The sequence below is a fragment of the Triticum dicoccoides genome, chromosome 1A (genome assembly GCF_002162155.2).
Source record: "Triticum dicoccoides isolate Atlit2015 ecotype Zavitan chromosome 1A, WEW_v2.0, whole genome shotgun sequence".
NCBI lineage: Eukaryota > Viridiplantae > Streptophyta > Magnoliopsida > Poales > Poaceae > Triticum > Triticum dicoccoides.
Window position 1 is genome coordinate 157,492,752 of NC_041380.1, and position 12,239 is coordinate 157,504,990.

A 12,239-nucleotide genomic window follows, 5' to 3' on the forward strand; every position below is an offset into this window, starting at 1 on the left:
AATCACAATATCAAGTATGAACCGTAAACTTCATTGGAAACTAACAAACTACAATCTCAGTCATTGAAGCAATTGCAATTTATCATAACATAGGAAAGAGTCAATGTATAAGAGCTTTTCAGCAAGTCCACATACTCAACTATCATATAGTCTTTCACAATTGCTGACACTCATGCAATACTTATGGGTATGGAGTTTTAATTGGACACAGAGAAAGATAGGGGCTTATAGCTTTGCCTCCCAATGTTTTACCTCAAGGGTAATGTTAACAGTAATAGTTCATGAAAAACTCACATCCAATTAGCCATATATACCGGGATCTTTCCAATATATTGTGCTTGCCAAAGGATAAAATGTAAAAAGGAAGGGTGAAGATCACCATGACTCTTATGCAATGTTGGAGATAAAAGTAAAAGATAGGCCCTTCGCAGAGGGAAGCAGAGGTTGTCATGCGTTTTTATGGTTGGATGCACAAAATCTTAATGCGAAAGAACGTCACTTTATATTGCCACTTGTGATATGGACCTTTATTATGCAGTCTGTTGCTTTTATTACTTCCATATCACATGATCGTATAAAGCTTATTTCCTCCGCACCAATCAATCATACATATTTAGAGAGCAATTTTTATTGCTTGCACCGATGAAAACTTACTTGATGGATCTTACTCAATCCATAGGTAGATATGGTGGACTCTTATGGCAAGACTGGTTTAAGGGTATTTGGAAGCACAAGTAGTATCTCTACTTGGTGCAATGAATTTGGCTAGCATGAGGGGAAAAGCAAGCTCATCATGTTGGAAGATCCTAGACAATATAATTCATCTCAGATGTAAGAAAACATAACCCATTACGTTGTCTTCCTTGTCCAATGTCAACTCTTTAGCATGTCATATTTTAATGAGTGCTCACAATCATAAAAGATGTCCAAGATAGTATTTCTATATGTGAAGACCTCTCTTTCTTTATTACTTCCTATTAATTGCAACGATGACCAAAACTATGTTTGTCAACCCTCGACAACTTTCATTCATCATACTTTTTCTATGTGAGCTCATTACTCTCCATAATACTCACATGATCTCTTTGTTTCTTTTTATTTCTTTCTCTTTTCTTTTATTCCCTTAGGATCATGGCAAAATAATCAAGCCCTTGACTCAACACTAATCTTTATCATATAGCTCACGGACTCGATTACATAGGAGGATAATAAAGCAAAACTCACAACTAAATCATACTAAGGACTTTTATTCTACTAGATCAAGATATTACCAAAAGGATCAAACTAAGAAAAACGGTAAAGATAAAAGTGATGGTGATACGATACCGGGGCACTCCCCCAAGCTTGGCAGTTGCCAAGTGGAGTGCCCATACCAGATACTCGATTCTTCTTTGTTGATGGAGACGGTGGTGATTTTGTTGATGGCGTAGGCTTGTCGTCCTTCTTCCAAGGCATAGGCTCACCATCATAGAAGGATGACCGAGTCTCCTGAAACCTCAAATCTGCAGCCAAACTCATCCTCTTGAATCTATATTCATACTCATAGTTTTGGTTTTGCAGGTCATAGATCTGGGCTTGGAGGTGCTTGTTTTTATCATGAAGCTTGGAGATGGCCTCCCCAATGTCCTTGACGTCTAGCTTGTGGTTGTTGGTGTACTCCGTGATCATAATGTGATTGGAATCGAGTCCACGCTCCACCATCTCCTGACACTTGAAAACTTCTTGCTCCAATGCCTCGAGCCTTGCCTCCATGCTTCCAGTCTTCCTTGGTCCCTCAGCAACACGGATGTGCAACAACCCCTTACACATCTCAATGGTTTGAGGGTGTTGCAGCACTTCTACGAGGTAGGGCTTGATGACCTTCTCGAAGAACTGGTCCTTGGGGGCGCTTGAAGACGACATGACGACCTGGATCTGTCAGAAAAACAGCTCGAAACAAAAATAGGGGATTTTTGCGTGATACGGGAGTCAAAACCCCTGGGAGGTTATATAATGATTTTTTACCGACCAAAATACGTGTCGTGTACGAAAACGGAGTGCGGAGAGCACACGAGGTGCCCACGAGGTAGGGGGCGCGCCCAGTAGGGCAGGGCGCGCCCTCCACCCTCGTGGAGGCCTCGTGTCCTTCCCGGACTGCTTCTTATTTTTCTATTTTTCTAAATATTCCAAAACGGAGAAATATTGCCTTAAAAACTGTTTTGGCATCGGTTTACTTACCGTACCACATACCTTTTCCTTTTCGGAGCCTGAAATGTTCCGGAAAGTGTCCCTTATGAATTCCTCTGGGGTTACGGTTTCAATAACATTGGTTTCAACATTTATGGGATTACCTAAGATATAGTGTTTAATTCTTTGACCGTTCACCACCTTCAGATTTGTGCCTTCGAAGTTGTTGATTTTTATGGCACCGGAACGGTAGACCTCCTCGATAATGTAAGGACCTCCCTATTTAGAGAGAAGTTTCCTGCAAAAAATCTTAAACGAGAGTTTTATAGCAATACATAATCACCTACATTAAACTCACGCTTTTGTATCCTTTTGTCATGCCATCACTACAAAAAAAGACACATCCATGACATTTTGGGCCGAACGATTTTTTTTCCTGTCATACATATGACACTTCTATGACGATAATTGTGACAAAACACAGTATCATCATAGATGTGGTTGGCTCCTACTTCTGTGACAAAAAATCATGACAGAAAATGGGCTTTTTGTCCTGGGCGGGCCGGAGACGCAGCTGCATGACATTCTTTGGGCCATCCATGATGGAAAAAACCATGGTAGAAGCAATGGGGAGGAAAATTTCGGGGAGTTCCCGGTTACGGTGGGAGGTCGGGGGCCGAGCGGTGCGCGTTTCACTCATACACGTACGCGCGTGTGTGCGAGGCATTGGGCTCTAACTGAACCCGAGCGATTGCACTGCAGGCTACGCGTTACTGAACCCGAGCGATCGATCAATGGTTGTTAACTGAACCCGATCGAGCGATTCCTTCCCTACTGCTGCTAACTGAAGCCGATCGATGTTGCCTCTGGGATGAACAATGAGCGTTGTGGGGGGGTGGATGAACAGTGAGCGGTGGCGTTGCCTCTGGATGAACAGGACCCCGTGGTGTGGTGGAGGGATGGATGAACAGTAGACGGTGGAGGGGTACCCGTGGAGGGGTGGTTGAACAGGACCCCGTGGTGTGGAGGGTTGGATGAACAGTAGACGGTGGAGGGGTGCCCGTGGAGGGGTGGTTGAATAATAGCTGGTGGAGTAGCGCGCGGTGGAGGCTGGATGAACAGGAGCCCATGGAGGCTGGAGGAGGTCGACGGTAGCCCGTGGAGGCTGGAGGAGGTCAACGGTGGAGCTGAACAATATCCCGTGGAGTCTCGTTTTGTGGTACGCCACACCCCTCCCGATGAACAGGACCCCCGTTTCAATCATAGGAGGTCTGTTTCATCCGTTTTGCGGTACGCCACACCCCTCCCGATCAACAGGACCCCCGTTTCGACCTTAGGAGGTCTGTTTCCTCCGTTTTGCGGTATGCCACACCCCTCCCGACCAATAGGACCCCCGTTTCGACCATAGGAGGTCCGTTTCCTCCATTTTACGGTACGCCAGACCCCTCCCGATCAACAGGACCCTGTTCCGAATGTAGGAGGTCCGTTTCCTCCGTTGTGCGGTACGCCAGGCCTCATTTCCATCGCCTGTTCCGTCCAAGCCCTCCCGATGAACACGACCACGCATTCCATTCCGACCTAGCCGGTTGGCTCCCACGCGTTTCGTTGCCTCCCGATGAACACGACGCATTCCGTTGCCTCCCCATGAACACGACGCATTCCGTTGCCTCCCCATGAACACAACGACGACGATGTTTCTCCGTTCCGACCCAGCCATGTACACGAGCCCTGGCCGTACGTATGCGAGAGTAGGCGTTCAAGACCCCGCCCGTATGTACACATACGTGGCTGTATTTTCTTTCTTGCACCCTGGCCGTTGTACGTACGTGTACATGCTACGTGCACGCCTCTACTACGACACGTACGCGCCTCTACTACGACACGTGCGCGCCTCTACATCCACCAGTATATACGTACATACACGTTCGTGACCAGAATGACAACGCTACGTACGCTTCGACCAGGTGGGTCCCGACTATCAGGCACTTCCTTGCCTGCGAAGATGTAGCTGGTGGGTCCCAACAGTCAGGGGGCAAATCATTTTTTTGCCCGGACGCACTTCCTTGCGTGCGAAGATGTAGCTGGTGGGTCCCAGCAGTTAGGGGGGCGAATCATTTTTTCCCGGACGCACTTCCTTGCATGCGAAGATGTAGCTGGTGGGTCCCAGCAGTTAGGGGGAAACGTTTTTTTTCACGAAATACGGTGGCCCGTTCGGTGGGTCCCCGCTGTCAGGTGGAGGAATAATTATTTTGCACGTAGTAAGGAGGCACTTCCTTTCTGCGGCCGTGGACCCAGCTGTCAGCCTCTCCACGTACAGTCCACGTCCGATGGAAGCCGTTCCTTGACCACGTTGACCACGCCGCGCCAAGAGCACCAGGGCAGTGGACGACGGCGAGGCCTAGGAAGGGGACGACGCGGAGCCGGGGAAGACGCGGTAGTGGATGCCCATGCGTAGAGGAGTACGAGGGTTCACTGGTTCGCTGCGGTGTGAGGCTGCCATCGCCGCAGAATAACAGGGGGTGTGGGTGAGTAGAGGGATGGCCTAGCCAGCGGTGGGAGTAGTAGGGGGCGGTGACACCTCCGCCACATCGCAGCCGACCACGGGAGGCAGGAGCACGAGGCACGACCAGCATTGGTTTGGGCGGCTGGAGCAAGAAGACCAGAGGTTGAAGAAGCACTATGGCCGTTGGATGGACATCGTACGGTCACTGGAGCTAGAATCGTGCATATTGACTAAGTTGACAAAGCCCTCCGTCCCCATCAACTTAGTAGGCCCACAAGTCAGCCTGCCACTATACTGGGTCCCAGCTAACAGGGGGAGTATTCATTTTTTTGTGCATAATAAGGAGGCACTTCCTTGCGTGCGAAGATATAGCTGGTGGGTCCAAGCTGTCAGCGGTGGTAACATTTTTTTTCGTGAAATACAGAGGCCCTTTCGGTGGGTCCCTGATGTCAGGTGGAGGAATCATTATTTTGCGCGTAATAAGGAGGCATTTCCTTGCGTTCGGCCGTGGACGCTGCTATCGGCCTCTCCACGTACAGTCCAGTTCAGATGCATGTCGGTCGTTGACCACATTGACCAGGCCGTGCCGAGAGCACCAAGGCGGTGGATGACGGTGAGGCCTAGGAAGGGAACGACACGGAGGCAGGGAAGACTCGGCAATTGTTTCCCACGTGGAGGGGAGTATGACTGTACAAGGGTTTACTGGTTCGTCTGCCGTCGCCGGAGAATAACAACAGGTGTGGGTGAGTAGAGGGATGGCTAGGCTAGCGATGGGAGTACGGTGGGGCAGTGAGGCATGCGCGGCAGCAGAGCCAGCCGCGGGGAGGAGGGAGCAGGAAGTCCTGCCGGCGCCTGTTTGAGCGGCTGGAGCTGGAAGAGCAGAGATTGAAGAAGCACGACGGCCGTTGGATGGCCATCCAACAGTCACTGCTCCTGCGTCAACCTTTTTTAGGAAAGCCTCAAATCTATGGAAAACAACATACAACCCATATGCCATTATTTCTAATAATTTATAGCCCATTTGCTAATTATTAAGGCTTTTTGGAGCCCATATTCTTTTTGTTAGCATTACAGCCCATATTGTGGCCACGGTTAAAAAATTATACAAAATTTTGCATATTTCGGTGTGGTCCGAACTGTTTTTAATCCCGAAATTTCGACTCACATTCAACTGATTTTAAAAATAAATGTATATCAATATAAAATCGAACAAATTCTCCATGCATAAAAATTAATGTAATTTAAAATCTCGAAATGAAAAAAAAATATTTGAAACTAATTGTCAGTTTGATGTGTTTTAAAAATGTACAGCCCATTTCTCATTACTGATGGGCCATTTTCTCGGCCAGCCAAATGCATGCTCTCCTTGTCTTGAAAGATTTGCAGCCCAACAGGCCTGACAAAGCGACTTACTTGGCAAATCACAAAAAAACTGGGCTGTGGCCGTGGACCCAGCTGTCAGCCTCTCCACGTACAGTACTCTTCCGATGGAATGTCGTTGACCACGTTGACCATGCCGCACCGAGAGGACCAAGGCGGTGGACGATGGTGAGGCCTAGGAAGGGGACGACACGAAGCCGGGGAAGACGCGACAGTGGATGCCCACGCGGAGAGGAGTACGAGGGTTCACTGGTTCGGCTGCGGTGTGAGGCTACCGTCGCCGCAGGGCCTGGCTAGCGGTGGGAGTAGTAGGGGGCGATGAGGCCTCAACGTCAGCATAGCCGGCCACAGGAGGAAGGAGCAGGTTTGGGCGGCTGGTGCAAGAAGAGCAGCGATTGAAGAAGCAGCAGGACCGTTTGATTCAAATCCAACGGTTACTGCTGCTAGAATCGTTTGTTGACTAAGTTGACAAGCCCTGCATACGCATCAACTTAGTAGGCCCACAGGTCAGCCTCCCAACCGGTGCGCCCCAGATGTCAGTGGGAGGAATCATTTTTTTGCGTAATAAGGAGGCAGTTGATTGCATGCGGCCAGGCCAACGGAGGGAGTAGGGTGGGCCAGGGAAGCCTGCGCGGCATCACAGCGGGCCACAAGAGGAGGGAGCAGGCAATCCCGCCGGCACTAGTTTAGGCGGCTAGAGCAGGAAGATCAGAGATTGAAGAAGCACGTCGGTCGTTGGATGGATATCCAACAGTCACTACTGCTAGAATCGTGTGTTCACTGACAAAGCCTTGCGTAAACAAGTCAGCCTCGAAATCTGTGGCGTGTACAGCCCATTTGCTATTATTTTTATAATTTTTACTCATTTTATAATTCATATGGAATTTATTGCAGCCCGTTTTCCATTTTTAGAATTGCTGGCCATTTTCTGGTCAGTACCAGGGTCAAAAAATTAACTAAATATGTGGGAAATTTTGAAAATTCGCAAATTTTTGCTGGGGACGAAATATTCTTAATTCAAAAATTAATAGCGATACTAAAACAAATTTAAAAATAAATTAGTACTATGTCATGTTAAATCCAATGAAATACGTATAAGATATCAGTGAAGAACAAAAACCAAAAAAGAAACTTATATCCCATTTGCTATAATTTTTTTGGAATTTTCAACCCCTTTTGATATTACTTTTAACAGACATTGACCATACTCTTAAGCCAGGCCAGAATGCATCCCTCCTCGTCTTGAAAGATTTGCAGCCCAGTAATTCGGAGAAAACAAATAGGCCTAGCTTGGGTATTCTTCAAAAAGAAATACTGGGCTACCTATTTTCCCAAAGAACTGGTGCATGAGCATTTAGCTTTATTTATTTACTTATTTATGTTTAGGGTACCATGAGCATGTACCTGGGCCGAATTCATGTGAGAGCATCCCTTCCAGTTAATTATGGGATTCTCTATTGGGCCTTCATCAGTGGGCTGCATGTTATCAACAAGTGGAAAATGTGTTCCGTACGAAAAATAGTATGCGCTACGTACGGTACGGGGCACTAAAGGATCGAACCGTGCAACGACTTCCAAAACATTGTGTTTGTCGTTCTAACAACACATTTATTCAACCAACAGACGGAATATACTACTGATTGTACATTGAAAACAGCAGCAGCAGCAACCAGGGCTGGGGGTGCAACAGAAGCAGTAAGCAGGCCAAAAGAGTGAAGACGCAGCTCTCTCTTCCAAACCAAACATCAGCCATCATTACAAAAGGGCTACCAAAAAAGAACAAGTGTATGCATCAAACTAAATAAAGATCCTACTGCACCAAGTGTACGCATCTAACTAACTGGCTCAGTTAGACGTTACTATTTATTAAGCTATGGAGATTGGCTGACGGCTTGAACCAGATGGGTGCCTGACAGGGGAAACTCTAGCTAGCAGGTCGAAGTCTGATACTTGCGACCCTCTCTCCTACTTTGGGTTGCAGAGCGTGGCGGCACATATCAGGGTATGGTGCATGCAGAGACGCATGGCACGCTGTGTACACACAGTTTTGCCTGATGAACGAAACCGCGCTGCCATCATGATCCTTGCCGTCGGTTATCTCCTGGTTAATCGGATAATTCAGTCTGACAAACAGAGAGCGTGTACCAAGGCTACTTACCAGCCTCCAGTCAAAAATTCCTGAAGGCCCAGAGAAGCTGGGATCCTGCTCAAAGACCTTGCAGTGACTGTGATTGTATTTCGCGAAACAACACGTCCGGTATGTGCAACGATCATCAATCTTTCGTTATCGTCTGATCGAGCCAGGAACCACCTGCAACTACCATGCCGCTTTTCTTTGAAAGGTTCTGGGATTAGGAAGGGTAGGGACACCAGGCGGCCTACAACATCATATCAAGTTGGAGTCAAATAAAAAAGGGCTCTTGATTTAGTCAATCTTAAGAACAACATGTTATGAGCATGAATATTTTTTCAGCAAATGTTGACAGTAATATAAGCAAGCCATCATGATATCATAGGAAAGTAACATACTGCTGTAACAGCCGTTTGTAGCGATGACTGGAGTAGGCCAGCAATACGTCCAGCCATAAAAGGAGTTGACAGCGTAAATGAAGCCCTTGTGTTCAACGGCATCAGAGAACCATGGAGGATGTATGATCCTGCGATGGACGTGCAGATTTATCCACTTACCGCAGTGACCTGTCAGATAGGCGAGACCGCGGTTGAAGAACACAATTAGCCGGAAGTCTTTATAATTCGCAGATCTTGTGGGCACTTGGCAGATTACAACCTTGAGCAAATCAAACTTGGTATCATTGTAACACCCTCGATGCGACTATAGCTCCCACGTGTCGAGGCACGACTTAGAGACATAATCGCATTGAAGGCATATGTCGCAAGTTAGGCAATCTTCACAACATCCCATGTAATAATAATAAAAGGGGAGATAACATAGTTGGCTTACACTCGCCACGTCAATCAAGTACATAAATAACATTACATCATCCATACACTCAAGGCCCGACTACGGCGCCAAAATAAAAGAGAACCCAACATGCGACAATGGTCCCGTTCACCCCCAACTGGGCACCACTATTGATCATCGAGAAAGGAAACATAGTATCGTTGAGAGTCTTCGTCGAACTCCCACTTGAGCTCATACGCGTCTCCTGGAGCGGAATCATCAGGCCCTGCATCTGGTGATATAGTAATCTGTGAGCCACAGGGACTCAGCAATCTCGCACCCTCGGGATCAAAACTATTTAAGCTTAAAGGTATGGCAAGGTAAAATATGGGTGGAGCTGCAGCAAGCGACTAGCAAGTGTGGTGGCTAACTTATTCGCAAAAGAGAGCGAGAAGAGGAGGCAAAGCACGAGCGAGAAGCTAGAGAACAACTTGCAAACATTACTCCAACACCATGTCCACTTCCCGGACTCCGCCGAGAAGAGGCCATCACGGTAACACACTCGGTTGATTCATTTTAAATAATTTAAGGTTCAAGTTATCTACAACCGGACATTAACAAATTCCCATCTGCCCATAACCACGGGCACGGCTTTCGAAAGTTCAATCCCTGCAGGGAGTCCCAACTTAGCCCATGACAAGCTCTCACGGTCAACGAAGGAATAGACCTTCTCCCAAGACGTTCCGATCAAACTCGGTATCTCGGTAATTCAAGACACTTCGACAGGTTAAAACAAGACCAGCAACACCGCCCGAACGTGCCGACAAATCCCGATAGGAGCTGCACATATCTCTTTCTCAGGGCACACTCAGATAAGCAATCCGTACAATTAAAACCATCCCTCGAGTTTCCCCGAGGTGGCACTGCAAGGGGCTCTAGTTTGGACCAACACTCAGAGGAGCACTGGCCCAGGGGGGGTGTTAAAATATGATGACCCTTGAGTCTGCAGAACCCAAGGGAAAGAAAAGGCTAGGTGGCAAATGGTAAAACCAAGGTTGGGCATTGCTGGAAAAGCTTTAATCAAGGCGAAATATCAAGGGGTTCCCATTATAACCCAACCGCGTAAGGAACGCAAAATCCGGGAACATAACACCGATATGACAGAAACTAGGGCGGCAAGAGTGGAACAAAACACTAGGCGAGAGGCCGAGCCTTTCACCCTTTACCAAGTATATAGATGCATTAAGATAACATGGCAATATAATGATATCCCCATCAAGTAAATAAATGATGTTCCAACAAGGAACGGCCTCCAATCTTCACCTGCAACTAGCAACGCTATAAGAGGGGCTGAACAAAGCGGTAACATAGCCAATCAACGGTTTGCTAGGACAATGGTGGGTTAGAGGTTTGACATGGCAATTTGGGAGGCTTGCAAGCAATTGGTAGGCATCATAGCAATGGCATAGCAAAAGAGCGAGCAAACTAGCATAGCAAAGATAGTAGTGATTTCGAGGGTATGATCATCTTGCCTGCATAGTTGTCAGAGTTGACTGGATCCTCAAAAGCAAACTCAACGGGCTCCTCGTTAGCAAACTTGTCTGCCGGCTCTACCCAAACAAGACAAACAAGCAACAAGGATACAATCAACCACGTGCCAGGATCAAGCGATATGATGAAATGATGATATGCTATGCGGGATGCGATGCGGGATGCAAAATGGAAGATATGATAGAAAATGCATGAACCTGGCCTCAACTTGGAATTCCAAGTGTGCCACTGGAAAGATGAGACGAAATCGCTTGAAAACGATATAAAGAACGCCGGAATCGGAGTTACGGTTTGGAAATGGCAAGCAATTCAAAAATGACACCGGTCTGCGATTTACAGCAAGTAGGCATCTAAATGCAATGAAATGAACATGCTACAGCACCCAAACATGACAACAAAGTACATGGCAGGGATGCACACAAGATTCTTAACAAAATTCTAGCACTGAGCTACGGACAATTCATCCATTAGGAGGTTCAAACAAGCATGGAAAAAACGCAAATGGTAAAACAGATCTCAGACTTAGTGAAATTAACACTTGTCTGGAATTTCAGATCATATAGCCCTCTTCGGAGCAACAAAACAACATGCTACAGGACCTGAACATGACAAAGAAAGACATGGCATGGAGCTACTCAACAATCTTAACAAAAGTCCCTTAGTGACCTTGAGCTAAAAGGGATTACAAAATATACTAACAAGCACACGAACATAGCAAAAACATAATCAGTTTTCAGACTTGGTGAAAACTGGGACATGCTGAAACATAACTCACGAAGGCATGTTTACGAGCTCGATGCACTCACTACGGTGCAAGTCATGGCAAGACAAGCATACAACCATAAAGAAGGCACAAAATACAAGCTAGACATGGCAAGAAACAATGGCATAGCATGCACGGATCAACTACAATAACATCGGCGAATTCGCAAACAAGTTGACGATCTGCCCAGATTCGCAACGAAGCAAAAGTAGAGCTCGATTGACTCAAGCTAGGGTGCTCCTTAATTGAAAACAAAGACATGGATGGATAGAGCACTACAATATTAACAAAAGTCCCTTACTGATCATCCTCAAAAGAGGTACGGATCACTAGGAAACAACAGGAACATATGGCATCATGAACTAAACAAACCCAGGACTTAGTGAAATTACTAAGTCCCTGAAAACAGAATTAGCAAGTGCACCACTTTGCAAGCTTGCACAAGTCACCACACACATCCTAAAAATACATGGGTTGCACCTCTGGATAGATGACAAAACCCTTAACAAAACATATGAAGAAATCATGGGCATATCATGCACACATTAACCATGAAAAAAATGACAAAAGTCTAAGATGAACTAGCAGATCTGACAATTAACTCACGAAGCCCTCTTCTAATAGCATTTCGGGCATCAAGATGAGCTCAAAAGAAAATGATGCAATGGAATGAAATGATGTACTCTCTGGGATGAACAATTTGATATGCTATATGCCCAAATCGGAGCTACGGATGCAAAGTTAAGGAGCCGCGAACATGTGCATATGAGCTAAAAATCCTGAGGACTTGGACGAAAAATGACCTAGGGTTAGGATTTCAGATCTGAGATCTTGCGGATTACGAGGCCGCCGGAGTTACTGTTCACCACCGAAATGTCGAGGTCGCCGGAGAGGGTCGTGGCGGCCGGAGCTGTCGGGGCCGGGGCGGAGGCGGCCGGGCGGCGGGGTGGCGGCCAACGCGCGGCAGCGGGTGG